This window comes from Scyliorhinus torazame, chromosome 5 (assembly GCF_047496885.1).
Source record: "Scyliorhinus torazame isolate Kashiwa2021f chromosome 5, sScyTor2.1, whole genome shotgun sequence".
NCBI classification, from domain to species: Eukaryota; Metazoa; Chordata; class Chondrichthyes; order Carcharhiniformes; family Scyliorhinidae; genus Scyliorhinus; species Scyliorhinus torazame.
The window spans coordinates 161213477-161236662 of record NC_092711.1 but is presented as its reverse complement, the minus strand read 5'-3'; the positions used below and the strand labels follow the sequence as shown (position 1 = coordinate 161236662).

Here is a 23186-nt window from a genome sequence, read left to right as displayed (position 1 = left end):
CTTCAGGCTGAGGTGTTGACCAATGGATCGAATTGGAGGACCGGAAGTACTCTGGTCCACCAGCCAATCACAGCGCGTGTTTATGTGAATGAAGATTGAAATTTGCACGGACTGAAATCGACTCCTGTCTCCAATATCTGCGAGTAAAACACTTTATTTTCTCCCCCTTTCCATTTATTTTCTCATTCTGACCTTGAATTGGTCACTTGCAGCAACTGAAGGGAAAGGAAGTGAATCCAGGGAGGGTGCAGACTCTGCAAAGCTTGGCCCAGGTCTCTCTCTCTCAAAGACATTTACATCCTTTGCTCCCTCAGCTTGACACATTTATTCGTCTGGCTAAAAGGATGGTCTCTTTCCTAAGGTTCACAATTGAACGGCTGGTTTCTCCAGGCAATGGCTGACATTTAAGGAGACAGTAAATTAATACCGGACAGAGACATGTCTCGTGTTCTATGGTACAGATTAGATATATTATTTATGGTTCTGTAATAAAGTACATTTATTATTATTTCTAGCCCTGTAATATTGTACTGTAGTTATGTTATATATTTCCAGTCATCTCTTCCCTCAGAGGGTTGTTAGTCTCTGGATTTCTTTTCAACAGGGACCAGTGGGGTGTGGGGCTCATTGAATATATTCACGGATGAGTTGGACAGATTTTTAATAAGTTGTTATTTTTAAATAATTTTTTAAACAATGAATGCAACAGAGTAACAGAAAAAATGCTGCAAAATGGGCACAGAACGGAACAAGAGACATTGCCAACATAAATACAAGCAACACGTTGCAGAATTAATTTGGAACAGGGTATTTGAAGGACCAGAGCCTCGAGATGAAATGCCAGATCAATTGAACAACCAGTTAACAGGTTAAAATAGTGAGTGTGGAAAGAGAGTAAGATTATATAAAAACAGAGGATAACAATTCAGTTTGTAAAATATTACAAACAGACGAGAACAGCATATACAAATTAAAATGAATAACACAACATAGATGACATAGAACTCCTATAGTGCAGAAGGCCATTCACCCCTCAGGTCTGCAGTTAGCCTCAGAAAGAACACTTCACTGAAGCCCACTTCCCATCCTATCCTCGTAACCCGGTGCATTGATCATGGTCAAGCCACCTAACCTAAACATCTTGGACACAAAGGGGCAATTTAGCGTGACCAATCCACTTTAGCTGCACATCTTTGGAAAGTGGGAGGAAACTGGAGCAACCGGAGGAAACCCACAAAGACACAAGGAGAATGTGCAAACTCCACACAGACAGCCACCCAAGGCTGGAATTGAACCTGGGTCCCTGGCGCTGAGGTAGCAGCATTAACCACTGTGCCCTACTCCCGGCCTAAGTTAAATTGAATTCACTCATGGCAAGTCAGTCAAATTGGAGCGTATGTATTTGAGATAGGAGTCCCATACTTTACCCAATGCATCAGACTCGGAATGAATTATAGACATTAAAAATTGCATGGAGATGCATTCCATAATCAGCCTATGCCAGTTTTGGATCGAGGGAGACCTGACTGGTCTGCTTCTGTATTGAGCCAGATGAATGTTGGGCCCATCCTAACCCAGTCCCTTATGAACCTAAGACGAGAGGCCAATTGATGAAGCCTGATTTTCGGGAGACCATCTCCTCCCTTCGCTCCTGGTGATTGGAGCTTAACAAATTTGAGGCAAGGTTTCTTTTTGTCCCAGGTAGAGTCATAGATGTTTACAGCTTGGAAACAGGCCCTTCGGCCCAGCTTGTCCATGCCAGCCAGTTTCTATCACTAAGCTAGCCTCACTTGCCAGCATTTGGCCCATATCCCTCTATACCCACCCTGCCCATGTAACTGTCTAACTGCTTTTTAAAGGACAAAATTGTACCCGCCTCTCCCACTGCCTCTGGCAGCCGTTCCAGATGCTCACCACCCTCTGTGTGAAGAAACTTCCCCACTGGTCTCTTTTGTATCTCTCTGCTCTCACCTTAAACCTATGCCCTCTAGTTCTAGACTCCTCTACCTTAGGGAAAAGATGTCGACTATATACCTTCTCTGTGCTCATTATTTTATAGACTTCTATAATATCACACCTAACCCTCCTACGCTCCAGGTAAAAAAGTCCCAGCCTATCCAGCTTCTCCTTATAATTTAGAACATCAAGTCCTGGCAGCAACCTCGTAAATCTCTTCTGCACTCTTTCTAGTTTAACAATATCCTTCCTATAATAGGCTGACCAGAACTGTTCCTCATCATCCAGATGAGTTTTCTGCACTAAGGTTATGTCGACTTTCTCCTTAAGAAAGGAGAGGATATTTTTCCTTCTGATAGGGTGATGGATGCCCCGTACATTCCCTGGGAAAATTTGCAGATTAACTGCCGCCATTAGTTAGGCGACAGAGAGACAAGAACAGATTTTCACATCACAATCGGGTGTGCACCATTACCCCCTTCCTCCAATTCACTTTACACCAGAAGCACCAAAGTTTCCCCAAACTGCTCCTTTCCCGGATAATAGCCCTGTCTGTACCAGAGTAGGATAAAGTCAACAACACATAAACCCTCCCATAATAACAAAAATACAAAAGAATCACCACCACAATAGATCCAAGGGGACATTCCTCAATAAGACTGAGGACCCAGAGGATTAACCCCACGGCCAGACTGTTATTACCCTCAGGATATCTTCTCCAAAATGGGGAGAAGAAAAGAAGGACCAACAAGGGAATGGGGATCGAAGGTCCCTCCCGCATTTTAGACCCACCCATGAAGACCTGCATCCACCACCACCCACCCTTCGGCAATGGCACCACGCGGTTCTGCCATGATTAACGCTCGGATAATAGTAGAAAGACACGGCCCTAGATAAGATAATACGAGTTACTGTAACACTCGAGGAGAAGACATTTAATCGGCGCTCACAGAACTCCCTTCAATAGGATAAAAGATAATAAATTCAGACAACACCATGACAGGGAAAGAGTTCGGATTAGAGCCTGAGTTAGTCTGAGCTGCAAATCATCGCTCCAATCCTTGTCCTTCATGGATTGAACGCAGGCCAAGGCAGTAGTTGGATTATTGAAAGACTTGCCAGAGTTGTCGGATATAATTTTCAGGGTCACAGGATAAAGCGACATAATTCACTCCCACAGCCTTGAGTTCCCTTCAAACTTAATCAAAGCCTTGATGTTTCGTTTGTGTGGCTGCCGGAAAGTCCTGGAAGAAGGAAATCCTCACTCCCTCATGGAGCCAGGTCCCACCTCACCGTCCCCGTCTCCAGGACCTTCTGCCGATCTTTCAAGTTGTGGAAGTGAATGACTACAGTCCTGGGATGAAAAATATCCCTCGCCCTCAAAGACAGGATCCGATGCCCATTCTAATTTGAAACACCCAGTCTTCACATTCAGCTGGAGAAAACGTGGCAGCCGGTCCTCGAAGAACCTCACGGGAGCCTCACCCTCCACACCTTCTGGCTGGCCGACAACTAGATGTTCTTTCTCTGACCCTCGGTTCTCCAAGTCCTCCAGGAGTCCCCGACATCACTCGGCCGGTTTTCCAAGGATTCAATTCTTAGCTTGCTGAGGAGGCATATAGCTCAACGTTCAGGTGTCTCTCCTCTGGATCATCGAGTCCCTTCATGGTGTTTGCAGCTCGGCCTCATGAGCTGACAGATATTGAGTCAGCTCACTCAGCCTCTGGTCAATAACACGGAGAGCCGGTCCTCTTTCAACACCAAAGATGTGGCTTTAGGGATAATGGATACATTGGTGATCATCTTTCAAAATTCAATAGATTCTGGAATGGTTCCTGCAGGTTGGAAGGTGGGAAATGTATCCCCACTATTTAAGGAGAGAGAGAAAACGGGAACCACAGACCTATTAGCCTGACATCAGTAGGAGGGAAAATGCTACAATCTATTATAAAGGATGTGATAACATATGAATTAAGAGCAGGAGTAGGCCACTCGGCCCCTCGAGCCTGCTCCACCAATCAATAAGTTCACGGCTGATCTGATTGAAACCTCAACTCCACATTCCTGAAACCCCCCGATAACCTTTCATCCCCTTGCTTATCAAGAATCTGTCCAGCTCTGCCATAAAAATATTCAAAGACTCTGCTTCCACTGCCTTTTGAGGAAGAGAGTTCCAAAGACTCACGACTCTCCGAGAAAAAAGTTCTCCTCTGCCTTAAATGGACAATGATGTGGAGATGCCGGCGTTGGACTGGGGTGAGCACAGTACAAAGTCTTACAACTTAAAGTCCAACAGGTTTGTTTCGATGTCACTAGCTTTCGGAGCGCTGCTCCTTCCTCAGGTGAATGAAGAGGTATGTTCCAGAAACACATATATAGACAAATTCAAAGATGCCAAACAATGCTTGGAATGCGACCATTAGCAGGTGATTAAATCTTTACAGATCCAGAGATGGGGGTAACCCCAGGTTAAAGAGGTGTGAATTGTATCAAGCCAGGACAGTTGGTAGGATTTCGCAGGCCAGATGGTGGGGGATGAATGTAATGCGACATGAATCCCAGGTCCCGGTTGAGGCCGCACTCATGTGTGCGGAACTTGGCTATAAGTTTCTGCTCGGCGATTCTGCGTTGTCGCGCGTCCTGAAGGCCGACTTGGAGAACGCTTACCCGGAGATCAGAGGCTGAATGCCCTTGACTGCTGAAGTGTTCCCCAACTGGAAGGGAACATTCCTGCCTGGTGATTGTTGCGCGATGTCCGTTCATTCGTTGTCGCAGAGTCTGCATGGTCTCGCCAATGTACCGCGCTTTGGGACATCCTTTCCTGCAGCGTATGAGGTAGACAACGTTGGCCGAGTCGCACGAGTATGTACCGCGTACCTGGTGGGTGGTGTTCTCACGTGTAATAGTGGTATCCTTGTCGATGATCTGGCACGTCTTGCAGAGATTGCCATGGCAGGGTTGTGTGGTGTCGTGGTCACTGTTCTGAAGACTGGGTAGTTTGCTGCAAACAATGGTTTGTTTGAGGTTGCGCGGTTGTTTGAAGGCAAGTAGTGGTGGTGTGGGGATGACCTTGGCAAGATGTTCATCGTCATCAATGACGTGTTGAAGGCTGTGAAGAAGATGACGTAGTTTCTCCGCTCCGGGGAAGTACTGGACGACAAAGGGTATTCTGTCGGTTGTGTCCCATGTTTGTCTTCTGAGGAGGTCGGCGCGGTTTTTTGCTGTGGCGCATTGGAACTGTTGATCGATGAGTCGAGTGCCATATTCCGTTCGTACGAGGGCATCTTTCAACGTCTGTAGATGTCTGTTACGCTCCTCCTCGTCTGAGCAGATCCTGTGTATACGGAGAGCTTGTCCATAGGGGATGGCTTCTTTAATGTGTTTAGGGTGGAAGCTGGAGAAGTGGAGCATCGTGAGGTAAAGCAAAGTGCTGAGGTGACCGTCCTTGATGGAGGCGAGTGTGTCCAAGAATGCAACTGATTTTGGAGAGTAGTCCATGGTGAGTCTGATGGTTGGATGGAACTTATTAATGTCATCGTGCAGTCGTTTCAGTGATTCTTCGCCGTGGGTCCAAAGGAAAAAAATGTCATCAATGTATCTGGTGTATAACGTCGGTTGAGGTCCTGTGCGGTGAGTAGGTCCTGTTCAAACTTGTGCATGAAGATGTTGGCGTATTGGGGTGCGAGTTTGGTCCCCATGGCTGTTCCGTGCGTCTGGATGAAGAACTTATTGTCGAAGGTGAAGACGTTGTGATCCAGAATGAAGCGGATGAGTTGCAGAATTGCGTCTGGAGATTGGCAGTTGTCAGTGTTGAGTACTGAGGCTGTTGCAGCAATGCCGTCATCATGGGGGATGCTGGTGTAGAGTGCCGAGACGTCCATTGTGACGAGGAATGTTCCTGTTTCAACTGGTCCATGGTTGCTGAGTTTCTGTAGGAAGTCCGTCGTGTCACGACAGAAGCTGGGCGTACCTTGTACGATGGGTTTCAAGATGCCCTCGATGTAGCCAAGAGAGTAAATGGACAAGTTATTACTTTTAAAGTGACCCCAAGATTCTCCCACAAGGGGAAATATCCTTTCCACATCCACCCTGTCAAGGCCCCTCAGGATCTTATACGGTTCAATCAAGTCACCTAAACTCCATCGGACACAAGCCCAGCCTGTCCAATCATTCCTCATAAGACCAGCCTCCAATTCCCGGTATGAGTCCAGTAAACCTTCTCTGAACTGCTTCCAACACATTTACATCATTCCTTAAATGAGAGCAATACTGCACACAAGTGCTCCAGATGTGGTCTCACCAATGTCCTGTATAGCTGAAGCATAACCTCCCTACTTTTGTATTCAATTCCCCTCACAATAAACAATAACAGTCTATTAGCTTTCCTAATTACTTGCTGTGCCTGTATACTCACCTTTTGTGATTCATGCTCTTGGACACCCAGATCCCTCTGAATCTCAGAGCTCTGCAATCTCTCACCATTTCGATCATAAGCTTTTTAAATTCTTTCTACCAAGATGGACAATTTCACATTTTTCCCTTATTATACACCATTTGGCAGATTTTTTCCCACTCATTTAACCTATCTAAATCACTTTAGTCTCCTTATGTGTCCTTCACAATTTACTTTCCTACCTATCTTTGTACCATTGGAACATAGGAGCAGGAGTTGGCCATTCAGCCCATCGAGCCTGCTCCACCATTCAATACGATCATGGCTGATCATCCACTTCAATGGCTTTTTCCCACACTGTCCCCATATCCCTTTGTGTTATTGGGATTTAGAAATCTGTCAGCCTCTGCTTTAAACACACTCAATGACTCAGCTTCCACAGCCCTCTGGGGCAGCCGTCAGAGATCATTTGTTTTCCAGCTTGGGGAGATGAGGTCATTGCTGGGTGCAACCGAGGAAGGCAGAAAGACATTTTTAAAATCTTTAAAGAGCAGTTTTTGGTGAAAGAATTGGAGAGAGGGGTTGAAATCTGGGTCCATAATTCTCCCACAGTGAGACAGATTGAGAGCTGTATCTTTCTTTTCCTGTTGTTTAAGGGGAGATTGAGTAGTAATGTTTAAATGGGTAATTGTAAGCTGTTGTTTTGGGTGTGAAGTTAAAATGTTTAATATTGTAGCCACAATAAAGTTTTATTTTAAAAATAACCAAGCCCTATTCCTTCATGCAATCACTCCTGGAGCGAATCATTCATTCCACACAGTCACACAAATGAACTGAAATATTGGGGTTTTGGTCCAGTATCTCAGCCACTGTTGGGGTCTGGTCTGGGATCGGAATAGTGACCGATGTAACAATTGGTTGGAGGCCCATTTCCCAGTCAGTCCTTCAGCGCCTTCCTGCCTCCCTATTACTGCGACACACTGTGACAGTTTCCCAACTTGAGACACAGGCCCCATTATTCTCAGCTAAATTGAGCCTCAGCTCCATCGCCTGACTGTCATTGACACGAGATATAGACAGAAAGGTTCCAGAGGAGCCAGTGGAAAGTCAAAACGTGTGGCTCTAAAACACCTCAACAATTGTCAGTCAAATTCATTTATTATTTATACTGGGTCTTTAAGTATTAGATTTAGGCACTGGAGGTAAAGGATTGGATTGGATTTGTTTATTGTCACGTGTACCGAGGTACAGTGAAAAGTATTTTTCTGTGAGCAGCTCAACAGATCATTAAGTACATGAAAATAAAAGAAAAGAAAATACATAATAGGGCAACAAGGTACACAATGTAACTACATAAACACCAGCATCGGGTGAAGCATACAGGGGTGCAGTGTTAATCAGATCAGTCCACAAGTGGGTAGTTTAGGAGTCTGGTAACAGCAGGGAAGAAGCTGGTTTTGAACTGTTCTTGCGTGCTCTCAAACTTTTGTATCTGCTGTCCGATGGAAGAGTGAGTACGGGTGGAGGGTTTTAAAGTATAACTTTTTCTTTCTAACTAGTGTCTGCCTTGGCTCAGTGGGCAGCACTATCACCTCTGAGTCAGACGTTTAATTCCCAGTTAGGGTCCTGTGGACAAAAGCCAGTTCCAACATTCCTCATCCCAGCATTGAGGGAGTGCTGCCCTGTCACAACAGCTTTCTTTCAAATAAGATGTTAAACTGAGGCCCTGTCTACCCCTCTCAGGTGGGTGTAAAAGTTCCCACAGCCACTATTTTGAAGAAGAGCAGGGGAGTTAGCCCCGGTGTCCCGGTCAATATTTATCCCTCAATCAACATCACTAAAAACAGATCATCTGCTCATTATCACATTGCTGTGTGTGGGATCTTGTTGTGTGTAAATTGGCTGCTGTGTTTCCTACATTACAACAGTGACTGCACTTCAAAAGCACTTCTTTGGCTGTAAACCACTTTGGGACGTCCTGTGGGTGTGAAAGGCACAATAGAAATGCAAACTGAAGATTTCTGTTATCTGATCTTGTTATCTGGAATTTAATTGATGTCAGCCACCCCCAACTTACCATTTAATAAATTCACTTTGGTTCAGACAAGACTTTAACCAATTGAGGCACATTCAGAATCCTCTGGATAGTAAATTTTAAAAGTTTATTGAATGAAAAATATTTACTGAACAGCTTTAAGACATTGACTTTTACAACTTCGTGTGGGTGATCAGTCTGTAGAAGCGTAACCCTCTCTGGCTCCTTCTCTGACAGTAATTCTTGTGGAATTCAGCCTCGGGAGTCTGGCTCCTTCTTTTATAGTAATTTCCTTGGAATTCGACCTCGGGAATCTTCAGTACTTGGCCAGCAAGGAAGACCTTCAGAACCTCTACTTTTATCCCCAAAGTGACCATTAACTCACGTCAGAGTTGGGCCTGTTGTAACATGATCATTCGTCAATTTGGTCACTAGATTAATTTAATTGGATCCCCAATTACTGACACCACATTCTCTCATTAACTTAGACAGGAATAGAATAGAACTGTTACATACTATCCCTTTATCTGATTCTATACAATCCCTTATTCATACAGTTTCAAATGTTGAGGCTAATCTGATCTTAAAGGCCTCTCTCACCAGAACATTTGTCTTTATTTCATATTCTTTACATACACAGCAGTTAAGCTTTGACATTATTACAGCAAATAAAACTTTGTCTTTCACTATAACCACGGATTCATGATGGCTTCATTAGTTGCAATTCGATGAAGGCTCCCGAGGTATTATTGCTACTGGCTGGTAGCTAATTAATACAGTAATCTAATTCATACACTTGGTTAATACAAGATACACTGGTTTAAAAAGACAGTTTGTGGAAGGCAATATCTTTCTTTTTTACTTATCTTGATCAGGTTGAATAATAAGCTTATTCTTGAGCCAGACTTGGGTAGAATATGATAGCCCGCTATTTATCAAAATATGATAAACGATTTCTGCTAGCTCTGCAGTTTAGAAACATTTGGGTTTGTACAATCTTAATTTATAAAAGAACAATTCAGCCATTGCAATATTATCGATTACATTGTTTCGTGAATTATAAATTATATTGAATAATCAACTGTTTGGTGACTGGCTTCTAATATGAAATCAATAAGTGATTAATAAAGAAATGTTACATCATCTGTGTAAGAAGCTAGATGTTATAGTTTAAAATGGCTTCCTTGACCTTGTTACTTATAACCATGAATATGGTGCAAAAGTGATGGAATTATAAAATTAAATGGATTTGCCAGTCCTACCTACAGTTTTGTACATTACAACAATGACTACACTTAGCACTACACTCATTATGCTTCACCCGATGTTTATGTATTTACATTGTGTATTTATTGTACGTCCTATGCTTTTCTTGTATGGAACAATCTGCCTGGACTGTACGCAGAACAATATTTTTCACTGTACCTCAGTGCACCTAACAATATATCTAAATGTAAAATCTAAATCTTTTGGAGGGGCTGTGATACTATACAAAAGGATTTTTAAAAATATTTTCCTCAAACTTGGTGCCCTCATCAAAATGATTGATGAAGATTTAAATGTTGTTTTCCGATTAAGGGGCAATTTAGCATGGCCGACTCCACACATCTTTGGGTAGACATGGGTAGAATGTGCAAACTCCACACGGACAGTGACCCAGGGCTGGGATTCGAACCCGGGTCCTCAGCGCCGTAGTCCCAGTGCTAACCACTGCCCCACCGTGCTGCCCCGATTGAGCTTTAATTTTGAGTAAAATTTTGATTCTCTTCGAAATTCTCAATAAAAATCCAAACACACAATAACCTGATCACAGGCAAGTTGTTGTGATCAGGAGTGCTCAGAAAAGGGCGCAAGAAACAGATTCAACTATTTCTTTCAAAAGGGAATTGGGCTCGTCCTTGAAAAGAAAAGAACATTTCTTGACAATGAGATTAATTAATTGGCTCTTTCACAGATCTGGCATTAGCACGATCGGCCGAATGGTCTCCCTCTGTGTGACCTGAGCTTCGTGTGCTGTTAACATGGGTGGGAATAGTGGTAAAGGGACCTGGGTGTGAATGGACCCGGGCGTCCTGTCAATAAGTCACCGAAGGATAACCTGCAGGTGCAGCAAGTTATTAGGAAGGTTAATGGGATGTTGGCCTTTATCACAAGAGGATTTGAGTACGGGAGGAGTGAAGACTTGCTTTGGGGCAGCACGGTAGCATTGTGGATGCTACACAAATGCTTCACAGCTCCAGGGTCCCAGGTTCGATTCCGGCTTGGGTCACTGTCTGTGCGGAGTCTGCACATCCTCCCCGTGTGTGCATGGGTTTCCTCCGGGTGCTCCGGTTTCCTCCCACAGTCCAAAGATGTGCGGGTTAGGTGGATTGGCTATGCTAAATTGCCATAGTGGCCAAAATTGCCCTTAGTGTTGGGTGGGGTTACTGGGTTATGGGGATAGGGTGGAGGTGTGGACCTTGGGTAGGGTGCTCTTTCCAAGAGCCGGTGCAGACTCGATGGGCCCAATGGCCTCCTTCTGCACTGTAAATTCTATGATTCTATGAATAGTATAGAACCTTGGTTAGACCACAGCTGGAGTACTGTGTGCAGTTGTACTCCCCTTACCTTAGGAAAGGTATTATTGCCACAGAGGGAGGGCAATGAAGATTCACTAGAATTGTTCTGAGCAAGATCGGACTGTCCTATGAAGAGAGACTGGGGAACCTGGGCCTCTTTTCTCCAGAATTTTGAAGAATGAGAGGGGATTTCATTGAAACTTATAAAACCCATAAAGGAATAGACAGGAATAGACAGGGTAGGTGCAGGTGAGATGCTTCCCCTGGTTGGAGAGTCTGGAACCAGGGGACCCAATTTCAAAATAAGGAGGAAGCCACTTAGGACTGGTCTCGGAGGTGACATTTCTTTACTCAGAGGGTTGTGAATCTTTGGAATTCTCTACCCCAGAGAGCTGTGGGAGCTCAGTCATTGAGTGTGTTTAAAGCAGAGACTGACAGATTTCTAAATACCAATAACACAAATGGATATGGGGATAGTGTGGGGGAAAAGGCATTGACGTGGATGATCAGCCATGATCGTATTGAATATTGGAGCAGGCTCAATGGGCTGAATGGCCAACTCCTCCTCCTTTGTTCCAATGATATAAAGATAGGTAGGAAAGTAAATTGTGAAGGGGACATAAGGAGGTTAAAAAGGTATATGTTAAACGAGTGGAATAAAATCTGCCAAATGGAGAATAACGTGGGAAAATGTTTTGTCCATGTTGGCCAGAAGAATAAAAAATCTTATTATCTAAATGGTGAGAGATTGCAGAGCTCTGAGACTCAGAGGGATCTGGGTGTCCAAGAGCATAAATCACAAAAGGCGAGTATACAGGTACAGCAAGTAATTAGGAAAGCTAATAGAATGTTATTGCTTATTGTGGGGGAATTTGTCTCACTAACTTGATAGAGTTTTTAGAGGAGGTCACTAAGATGATTGATGCAGGTAGGGCAGTGGATGTTGTCTATATGGACTTCAGTAAGGCCTTTGACAAGTTCCCTCATGGTAGACTAGTACAAAAGGTGAAGTCACACGGGATCAGGGGTGAGCTGGCAAGGTGGATACAGAACTGGCTAGGCCATAGAAGGCAGAGAGTAGCAATGGAAGGATGCTTTTCTAATTGGAGGGCTGTGACCAGTGGTGTTCCACAGGGATCAGCTGGGACCTTTGCTCTTTGTAGTATATATAAATGATTTGGAGGAAAATGTAACTGGTCTGATTAGTAAGTTTGCAGACGACACAAAGGTTGGTGGAATTGCGGATAGCGATGAGGACTGTCGGAGGATACAGCAGGATTTAGATTGTTTGGAGACTTGGGCGGAGAGATGGCAGATGGAGTTTAATCCGGACAAATGTGAGGTAATGCATTTTGGGAGGTCTAATGCAGGTAGGGAATATACGGTGAATGGTAGAACCCTCAAGAGTATTGAAAGTCAAAGAGATCTAGGAGTACAGGTCCACAGGTCATTGAAAGGGGCAACACAGGTGGAGAAGGTAGTCAAGAAGGCATACGGCATGCTTGCCTTCATTGGCCGGGGCATTGAGTATAAGAATTGGCAAGTCATGTTGCAGCTGTATAGAACCTTAGTTAGGCCACACTTGGAGTATAGTGTTCAATTCTGGTCGCCACACTACCAGAAGGATGTGGAGGCTTTAGAGAGGGTGCAGAAGAGATTTACCAGAATGTTGCTGGTATGGAGGGCATTAGCTATGAGGAGCGGTTGAATAAACTCGGTTTGTTCTCACTGGAACGAAGGAGGTTGAGGGGAGACCTGATAGAGGTATACAAAATTATGAGGGGCACAGACAGAGTGGATAATCAGAGGCTTTTCCCCAGGGTAGAGGGGTCAATTACTAGGGGGCATAGGTTTAAGGTGAGAGGGGCAAGGTTTAGGGTAGATGTACGAGGCAAGTTTTTTACGCAGAGGGTAGTGGGTGCCTGGAACTCGCTACCGGAGGAGGTGGTGGAAGCAGGGACGATAGTGACATTTAAGGGGCATCTTGACAAATACATGAATAGGATGGGAATAGAGGGATACGGACCCAGGAAGTGTAGAAGATTGTAGTTTAGTCGGGCAGCATGGTCGGCACGGGCTTGGAGGGCCGAAGGGCCTGTTCCTGTGCTGTGCATTTCTTTGTTCTTTGTAATTCAATACAAAAGTAGGGAGGTTATGCTTCAGTTATACAGGACATCAGCGAGACCACATCTGGAGCACTGTGTACAGTATTGCTCTCATTTAAGGAATGATGTAAATGTGTTGGAAGCAGTTCAGAGAAGGTTTACTGGACTCATACCTGGAATTGGAGTCTGGTCTTATGAGGAATGATTGGACAGGCTGGGCTTGTGTCCGATGGAGTTTAGGTGACTTGATTGAACCGTATAAGATCCTGAGGGGCCTTGTCAGGGTGGATGTGGAAAGCTTGTTTCATCTTGTGGGAGAATCTAGAAATTGGAGTCACGCTAAAAGTAATAACTTGCCCACTTAAGGCAGAGGAGAACATTTTCCCTCCCGAGGGTCGTGAGTCTTTGGAACTCTCTTCCTCAAAGGGCAATGGAAACAGAGTCTGTGAATATTTTTAAGGCAGAGCTAGCTAGATTCTTGCCAAGAAGGTGAAAGGTTATCGGTGGGTCAGCGGGAATGTGGATTTGAGGTTACAATCCGATGAGCTGGGAACTTATTGAATGGTGGAGCAGTCTCGAGGGGCCGAGTGGCCTACTCCTGCTCCTAATTTGTATGTTATCACATCCTTTATAATAGATTGTAGCATTTTCCCTCCTACTGATGTCAGGCTAATGGGTCTGTGGTTCCCCGTTTTCTCTCTCCCTCCTTAAATCGTGGGGTTACATTTACCACCTTCCAATCTGCAGGAACCATTCCAGAATCTATAGAATTTTGAAAGATGATCACCAATGTATCCACTATCTCTACAGCCGCCTCTTTCAACACTCTGGGATGGAGAGCAGCAGCTTTTGGGATTTATTACCTTTCAACCACATTAATTTCTCCAGTACTACTTTCTCATTAATACTAATCTCTTTTAGTCCCTCGTGCTCACTGGTCCCTTGGTTCTCGAGTGTTTTTAGGACAATTCTGTATCTTCCTCCGTGAAGACAGACCACATTGTTTCGTTTCTCTGTCATTTCCTTATTCCCCATTATAAACTCTCCTGTCTCTGCCTGGAATGGACCCACATTGGTCTTTGCTAATCTTTTCCTTTTCACATTCTTAAAGGAGCTTTTCCAGTCGGTTTTTATGTTTCTCGCCAGTTTGCTCTCATTCTATTTCCTTTTGATCAGTTTATTGATCCTTCTTTGCTGAAACAAATTCTCAAACCTAAACTTACACTTATTTTGGCCACTTTATGAGCCTCTTCCTTTGATCGAATGGATTTTTAATATTTCTTGTACGCCACAGTTGCATCAATTTTCCTGTCTCAGATTCCCTGAGAGAGAAAGAGAAGAGAGAACGAAATGCAGTCCTGGGTGTAATTGAAGCAGGAACAATAAGAGCAGAATCCATCACTGTAATCAATTGTGAACTTGTTGGTGTCTCAGCAGGGACGAGGAAACACAGAAACCCTTCCCACACTGAGAGGTGAACGGCCTCTCCCCAGTGTGAACTCTCTGGTGTGTCTGCAGGCTGGACAACTGAGTGAATTCCTTCCCACACACAGAGCAGGTGAACGGCTTCTCCCCAGTGTGAACAAGCTTGTGTCTCCGCAGGTTGGATAAGTGAGCGAATCCCTTCCCACATGGAGAGCAGGTGAACAGCCTCTCCCCAGAGTGAACTCGCTGATGTATCCGCAGGTTGATTAACTGAGTGAATCCTTTCCCACATGGAGAGCAGGTGAATGGCCTCTCCCCAGTGTGAATGCGTCGATGAATCTCCAGCGCAGATGGGGCTCTGCATACCTTCCCACAGTCCCCACATTTCCACTGTTTCTCCATATTTTGGGTCTCCTCGAGTCTCTCTAGGTTGGACTATTAGTTGAAGCTTTGACCACACACACAGAACACGTGTACGGTCTCTCCCCGCTGTGAATGGTGCGATGTTTTTTCAGGCTGTGTAACTGGTTAAAGCTCTTTCCACAGTCAGTGCTCTGGAACACTCTCACTCGTGTGTGTGTGTCTCGGGGCTTTTCCAGTCACACTGATGGTTAAAATCTTTTGAAGCCAACAAGTTGGGCAGGCATGACCCCTTCTAGATAATGGCTGATGAATCGAGTGACTGTCAGATCTAGACGTGATGTTTGAGATTTCTGTCTGTAAATCCTATCCTTTTAACATCCTGTAAAAGGAGTTTACAAAAGACATCATTGTCAGTACAGGATAGAAATTCAGAACAGACAATTCTAGTTTCTCTGGAACATTCTTTTCTCTCTTGTTCCCCCAAAAGCTGTAAATCTCCATCCCACACACTCTCCCTCCATTCTCACTCTGCTGTATCTAATGTTCGTTCACCCTCCCAATTCTCCTGAAGGTGCTGATTCAGGCTGATTGACAGATCCATGCTCACTGCTTCCTGTCCTGGACACGGAGATCATAACAAACAGGAGCTGCAGTCGACCTGAAAGCCTATCGAGCCTGCTCAACCATTCAATGGGGTCATTGGCCGATCTACCTCAGCACCATTTCCCCACACTATCCCCCATATCCCTTGATATGTTCAATATTGAGAAACCAGTCAATCTCTGTCTTGAAAATACTTGATGACTGAGGCTCCACAGTCCTCTGGGGTAGAGAATTCCAAAGCTTCACTACATTGTCTTTAAATTCATTGACGGTCCCAGCCCCGTGTCACTGTCCATGTGGAGTCTGCACATTCTCCCGTGTCTGCGTGGGTCTCACCTCCACAACCCTAAAAGATGTGCAGGGTCAGTGAATTGGCCATGCTAAATTGCCACTTATTTGGGGGAAAAGGAATTGGGTACTCTGAATTTTTTTTTTTAATTAATTTACGGGATTTGGGTGTCACTGGTTAGGCCAGTATTTGTCGCCCATCCCTAGTTGCCCTTCAGATTGTGGTGGTGAGTGGCCTCCTTGCACACCCACTGTGCTGTTAGGGAGGGAGTTCCAGGATGTTGCCCCAGCGACAGTGAAGGAACGGCGATATATTCCCAAGTCGGTCTGGTGAGTGACTTGGAAGGGAACCTCCAGGTTGTGGGGTTCCCAGGTATCTGCTGCTCTTGTCCTTCTAGATAATAGTGGTCGCTTTGCTGAGCACCTTAGGTCTGTGCACATTCAGGACCCTGACCTTCCCGTTGCTTGCCATTTTATTTATTTATATAAATTTGGAGTACCCAATTCATTTTTTCCAATTCAGGGACAATTTTACGGTGCCAATCCTCCTACACTGCACATCTTTGGGTTGTAGGGGCAAACGCCAAGCAGACACGGAGAAAATGTGCATACTCCACGTGGACAGTGATCCAGAGCTGGGATCGAACCTGGGATCTCGGTGCCGTGAGGCAGCAGTGATTAACCACTGTGCCATCGTGCTGTCCCTGCTCGCCATTTTAACACAAGACCCTGCTCCCATGCCTGCCCTTGGCTTGTTGCAATGTTCCAGTGACGCTCAACACAAACTGGAGGAACAGCATATCATCTTCCGGTTAGGAACGCTACAGCCTTTCGGTCTCAACATCAAATTCAACAACTTCACCCCCACCTCAACCCATTTGTTTTCTTTCCATTTCATTTGAACTGTCTATTACCTTTTATTTCTTTCTTGTCTTTCTTCATATATATATTTGCCCCTCACTCTTTCCCCCTATCTTATCCCCCCTTTCTTTACCTTTTGTCCTCTTTGCTTCCCCCTTCACCCCTTCTTCTCATTTTGTCTCTCTCCCAACCATGCCCCCTCCCCCCACATCTACATCTGTCACAGCTTACCCTCTGAATTTAGTTTCTCTGCTGTTTGGTCTTTCACACTTTTATTCTCTCTGGGGCTGCCATTATAATCTTTATTTTATTAATAATCTTTATTGTCACAAATAGAATTACATTAACACTGCAATTAAGTTACTGTGAAAAGCCCCTAGTCGCCACATTCCGGCATGTGTTCGGGTACACAGAGGGAGAATTCAGAATGTCCAAATTACCTAACAGCACGTCTTTTGGGAATTTTGGGAAGGAACCGGAGCACCCGGAGAAAACCCACACAGACACGGGGAGAACGTGCAGACTCCGCACAGTGAGCCAAGCCGGGAATTGAACCTGGGACCCTGGCGCTGGGAAACCACAGTGCTAACCACTGTGCTACCCATTAGCACTCTTTTTCCATTTTTTCTGTGGTCCTGACTCATCTGTCTTTCCCTCGCCCGACAGTATAAATATCTCCCACTTTCTATCCTTTTTACCTTTGACAAAGGGTTACCTGGGCTGGAAAATATTCGCTCTTTTCTCTCCTTACAGATGCTGCCAGACTGGCTGAGATTTTCCAACATTTTCTCTTCTGGAAATATATAACGTAGGTACAGTACTATATTACACAACTAGAAATAATAATAAATGTGCTTTATTACAGAACCAATAATATATCTAATCTGTACAATATAACACTACACATATTTCAATCCAACATTAATTTACTGTCCCTTAAATGTCAGCCATCTCCTGGGGAAACCAGCCCATTAATTGTGAACACTAGGAAAGAGACCATCAGGGGCAGCAAGGTAGCACAGTGGTTAGGCCAGTTGCTTCACAGCTCCAGGGTACCAGGTTCGATTCCTGTCCGTGCAGAGTCAGCACGTTCTCCCCGTGTCTGCGTGGGTTTCCTCCGGGTGTTCCGGTTTCCTCCTACAGTGCAAAGATGTGCAAGTTAGGTGGATTGGCCCTTAGTGTGCAAAAAGTTTAGGTGAGGTTACTGGGTTTTGGGGATGGGGTGGGCTAAAGTGGGATGGTCTTTCCAAGGGCCGGTGCAGACTCAATGGGACAATTGGCCTCCTTCTGCACTGGAAATTCTATGAATCCTTTTAGCCAGTCAAATAAATGTGTTGAGCTGAGGGAGCAAAGGATGTCAATGTCTTTAAGAGAGAGAGAGACCTGGGCCAAGCTTTCCAGAGTCTGCACCCTCCCTGGATTCACTGCCTTTCCCTTCAGTTGCTGCAAGTGACCAATTGAAGGTGAGAATGAGAAAAGAAATGGAAAGGGGGGGGGGGGAAGAAAGTGTTTTACTCACAGATGTTGCGCACAGCAGGACTTTTCAGTCTGAATGAAGCTGGAACGTCATTAACACAACGCCCGCACTCTGATTGGTTGGAGGACCAGAGTCTTTCCGGTCCTCCAACACTTCCCATTGGTTTCTGGCCAACTGAAAACATAAGCAACGGATGTCACGTGATCATTGATGCCCTTTTGACCTCAATTGGAATAACCGTCACTACGCATGCGCAGCATCTCCTCTCCTTTGGACATAGGGGACTATGGGAGACTCAGTCGCCAGTACCCATCCGGAGCCCAATCTCCAAACCCCTGGGACTGGGATGAAAGTGGGAGTGGAGGGCAGGGACCCCATTCCGGACACAAAGTACATGTAACTGGGTTCGATTGGGTTTGAATCTGATGTCCCCCTTAGAAAACAGTTTGTTAACTTCAGACATCTGGGTGACATATTGGGGAGGGCAATAGGTGAGAGTGAAATTGAACCCGAGAGTCAGCACCTTCAGGGGAGGAGAATTGGGGGGAAAGCAGGAAGAGGATAGTGGGATGAATTAGTGTTACAATCAATAGGGAGGGAGTGTGTGGAGGCAGAGACAGAGAGAAGCAGTATTTTCTGTCACATGATCATGAGCTTGGACAATTTTAACAAATCATCTGTGAAACCCGGATTTACAATGTCCCTGTGAATCACCTTGGGAAATTTAATTACATTAAATGTGCTGTATAAATGCAAATTAATCTGGTTATTGAAGACTGACGCTTGGCCTCCTCCACTACCCTGAACACCAAGTCCCCGAACATGAACAGTCTGATTAACCAGCTTATTCACACAGATCAGACCAGCCCACCCATTCTCAGTGAATCTGCTTTGCTCAGGCTCCTTGTAACTCCATCCCTGCTCTCACTGCGCTGAGCTCAAGTGCGAACAAAGCATTTATGTCTTCAGATTTTTAGCTTGAGAGGTTAAACCTATCAGGAGACAATGAATAGGCCGGGTCACTGCTCTCTTCACAATACAAAGCTTTGGGGCTAATGGAGGGCTGTAAATTATGAAAGATTTTGATACACAGGGAGAATGTTTTCACTTGTAATGGTAAGAGCAAAACTAGAGGCTATCAATGTGATAATCTAATCAGGAATTCAAGAGAAATTTCTTCCCCAGAGAGTGGTGGGAACGTGGAACTCGCTACCACAGGGATTGGTGGAGGTGAATAACATCGATATATTTATGGGGAAGCTGGATGAACACATGAAGGAGAAATGAACAGACGGATACACTGATCGAGTCAGATGGGAAAGCATGAGAGGAGGCTCAGGTGAAGTCTAAACACTGGCATGGGTTGGTTGGGCTGTTTCTATGTTGTATATTCAATGTAATTTAGCCTGGTATTGCCTTTAACTCTCACATAGTCGATTCCGGGTGAAAGAGAAACAATTTCATTCCCAGAAAAACATTTCAGCTCTTGTCCAATTAATGCCTCTTGTCAGCCAGGTGTCCGTGTAAGGAGTCAAGGTATTCAATGCAACTACAAAGATCTCATGTAATTTGTACCAATATATCTTTGAAGAGACAATCTTTTTTTCAAATGGACTGGATTATTTAAATGTATTAGGTTTTAATCAATTCTTTAAAGTGCTTGATTATCAGACAGTCTTATTCAAATCGGAGAGTTTGTTTTATACAAGACAAAGTAGGCACATGATCAGCACCCCATTCACCATCTCCACCATTTAAAATATATATATATATATTTATTAAACTTTTTTACCAGCACAATTTTTTCCCCTTACAAACAACAACCCCCCTCCCCCCCCCCCCCCCCCCCTCCCAGTAACAAAATAACACAAAATCACACTGAGCAAGAAATATACATGGCAAAATGGTATATTTACATAGCTTTATACAGTGGCTCTCTCCCGCACGTGCCAGTTTCCCCCACCCTTCATGTTATCTCCTGCTCATCCATCACCCCAAGCAATCCCCCATTCCCCCACCCCCCCCCGGCCAGGTTGCTGCTGCTGCTGACCGATCTTCCTCTAACGCTCCGCGAGATAGTCTAGGAACGGTTGCCACCGCCTGTAGAACCCCTGCGCAGACCCTCTCAAGGCAAACTTAATCCTCTCCAGCTTTATGAACCCAGCCATGTCGTTTATCCAGGCCTCCACGCTAGGGGGTTTCGCCTCCTTCCACATTAGCAAGATCCTTCGCCGGGCTACTAGGGACGCAAAGGCCAGAATGCCGGCCTCTTTCGCCTCCTGCACTCCCAGCTCGTCCACTACTCCAAATATTGCTAGCCCCCAGCTTGGCTTGACCCGGACTTTCACCACCTGAGATATTGCTCCCGCCACTCCTCTCCAGAACCCCTCCAGCGCCGGGCATGACCAAAACATATGGACATGGTTCGCCGGACTCCCTGAACACCTTCCACATCTGTCCTCTACCCCAAAGAACCTACTCAACCTCACCCCCGTCAAGTGCGCTCTGTGAACCATCTTAAATTGTATCAGGCTGAGCCTGGCACATGAGGAGGAGGAATTAACCCTACCCAGGGCATCAGCCCACAAACCTTCCTCGATCTCCTCCCCCAGCTCCTCCTCCCATTTACCCTTCAACTCTTCTGGTAGCGCTTCCCCCTCTTCTTTCATCTCTTGGTGTATTGCCAAAACCTTGCCCTCCCCGCCCCATACACCAGAGATCACCCTGGACCATCTCCACCATTGATACCCAGTGGCAGCAGTGTGTAGCATCTACAAGTGGCACAGTAGCACAGTGGTTAGCACCGTTGCTCACATCACCAGGAACCGACTTTGATTCAGGGCTTGGGTCATTGTCTGTGAGTAGCCTGCACATTCTCGTTGTGTCTGCGTGGGTTTCCTCCGGTTTCCTCCCACAAGTCCTGAAAGATGTGCTGTTAGGTGAATTGGACATTCTGAATTCTCCCAGTGTAACTGAACAGGCGCCGGTGTGTGGCAACAAGGGGATTTTCACAGTAACTTCATTGCAGTGTTATTGTAAGCCTACTTGTGACAATAATAATAAGATTATTATAATAAAGAATATTATTACCATCTCCCAACATTTATTTTCTGAGGGGCCTCTGTGGAGTTGAGGTTTGAATCAGATCAGCCGTGAACTTATTGAATGGTGGAGCAGGCTCGAGGGGCCAAGTGGCCTACTCCTGCTCCTAATTCGTATGTTATCACATCATTTATAATAGATTGTAGCATTTTCCCAACTACTGATGTCAGGCTGATGGGTCTGTGGTTCCCCGTTTTCTCTCCCTCCTTAAATAGTGGGGTTACATTTACCACCTTCCAATCTGCAGGAACCATTCCAGAATCTATAGAATTTTGAAAGATGATCACCAATGTATCCACTATCTCTACAGCCACCTCTTTCAACACTCTGGGATGTAGAGCATCAGCTTTTGGGGATTTATTAACTTTCAACCACACTAATTTCTCCAGTACTACTTTTTCACTAAGACTAATCTCTTTCAGTTCCTCGTGCTCACTGGTCCCTTGGTTCTCTCGTGTTTTTGGGACAATTTCTGTATCTTCCTCCGTGAAGACAGTCACACATTGTTTAGTTTCTCTGCCATTTCCTTATTCCCCATTATAAACTCTCCTGTCTCTGCCTGGAATGGACCCACATTGGTCTTTGCGAATCTTTTCCTGTTCACATTCCTATCGGAACTTTTCCAGTCGGTTTTCATGTTTTTCCCCAGTTTGCTCTCATATTCTATTTTCTCTTTATCAGTTTCTTGGTCCTCCTTTGCTGAATTCTAAAACAAGTTCCCAATCCTCAGGCTCACTACTATTTTGGCCACTTTATGAGCCTCTTCCTTTGATCTAATGGAATCTTTAACTTTTCTTGTTCGCCACGGTTGCATCACTTTTCCTGTCTCAGATTCCCTGAGAGAGAAAGAGAAGAGAGAACGAAATGCAGTCCTGGATGTAATTGAAGCAGAAACAATAACAGCAGAATCCATCACTGTAAACAATTGTGAACTCGTTGATGTCTCAGCAGGGACGAGGAAACACAGAATCCCTTCCCACACTGAGAGCAGGTGAACGGCCTCTCCCCAGTGTGAATTCGCTGGTGTGTCTGCAGGCAATTTGACTGAGTGAATCCTTTCCCACAATGAGAGCATGTAAATGGCTTCTCCCCAGTGTGAATTCGTTGGTGTGACTGCAGGTTCTCTAACCAAGTGAATCCCTTCCCACACTGAAAGCAGGTGAATGGCCTCTCCCCGGTGTGAACTGGCTGGTGTTTTTTCAGGCTGGATAACTGAGTGAATCCCTTCTCACACGGAGAGCAGGTGTACGGCCTCTCCCCAGTGTGACTGCGTCGGTGAACTTCCAGCTCTGATGGGGATCTGTATCCCTTCCCACAGTCCCCACATTTCCACCATTTCTCCATGTTTTGGGTCTCCTCCTGTCTCTCCAGGTTGGACAATCTGTTGAGGCCTCGTCGACACACAGAACACGTGTACGGTCTCTCCCCGCTGCGAATGGTGCAATGTTTTTTCAGGCTGTGTAACTAGTTAAGGCTTTTTCCACAGTCAGTGCTCTGGAACACTCTCACAAGGTGTGTGTGTCTCGGTGCTTTTCCAGTCACACTGATGGTTAAAATCTTTTGAAGCCATCAGGGCAAACATTTTGCCTTCCAGATTTAATGGCCGATGAACCGAGTGAGTCTGTCAGATCTAGACGTGATGTTTGAGATTTCTGTCTGTAAATCCGATCCTTTGGAGTTTACAAAAGACATCACAATCAGTACAGGATAGAAATTCAGAACAGATTATTTTAATTTCTATGGAACATTCTTTCCTCTCTCATTCCCCAAAAGCTGTAAATCTCCATCCCACACACTCTCCCTCCATTCTCACTCTGCTGTATCTAATATTCACCCTCCCAATTCTCCTGAAGGTGCTGATTCAGGCTGATTGACAGATCCATGCTCACTGCTTCCTGTCCAGGACACACAGATCATAACAAATAGGAGCTATAGTCGGCCATTCAGCTCATCGAGCCTACTCGACCATTCAATGAGATAATTGGCTGATCTACCTCAGCACCATTTTCCCAAACTATTC

At 45.1% G+C, this 23186-nt stretch overlaps 1 long non-coding RNA gene across 1 annotated transcript; it reads right to left on the bottom strand.

The window, feature by feature from the left end:
- Positions 1–14870: 14870 nt before the first annotated feature.
- LOC140422288 (uncharacterized) lies at positions 14871–22078 on the bottom strand. The gene is made up of 3 exons (XR_011947362.1): positions 21155–22078; positions 17303–17380; positions 14871–15214 (listed from the first exon to the last, which is right to left on the bottom strand). It is a non-coding gene; the product is annotated as an uncharacterized lncRNA (long non-coding RNA).
- Positions 22079–23186: the final 1108 nt, after the last annotated feature.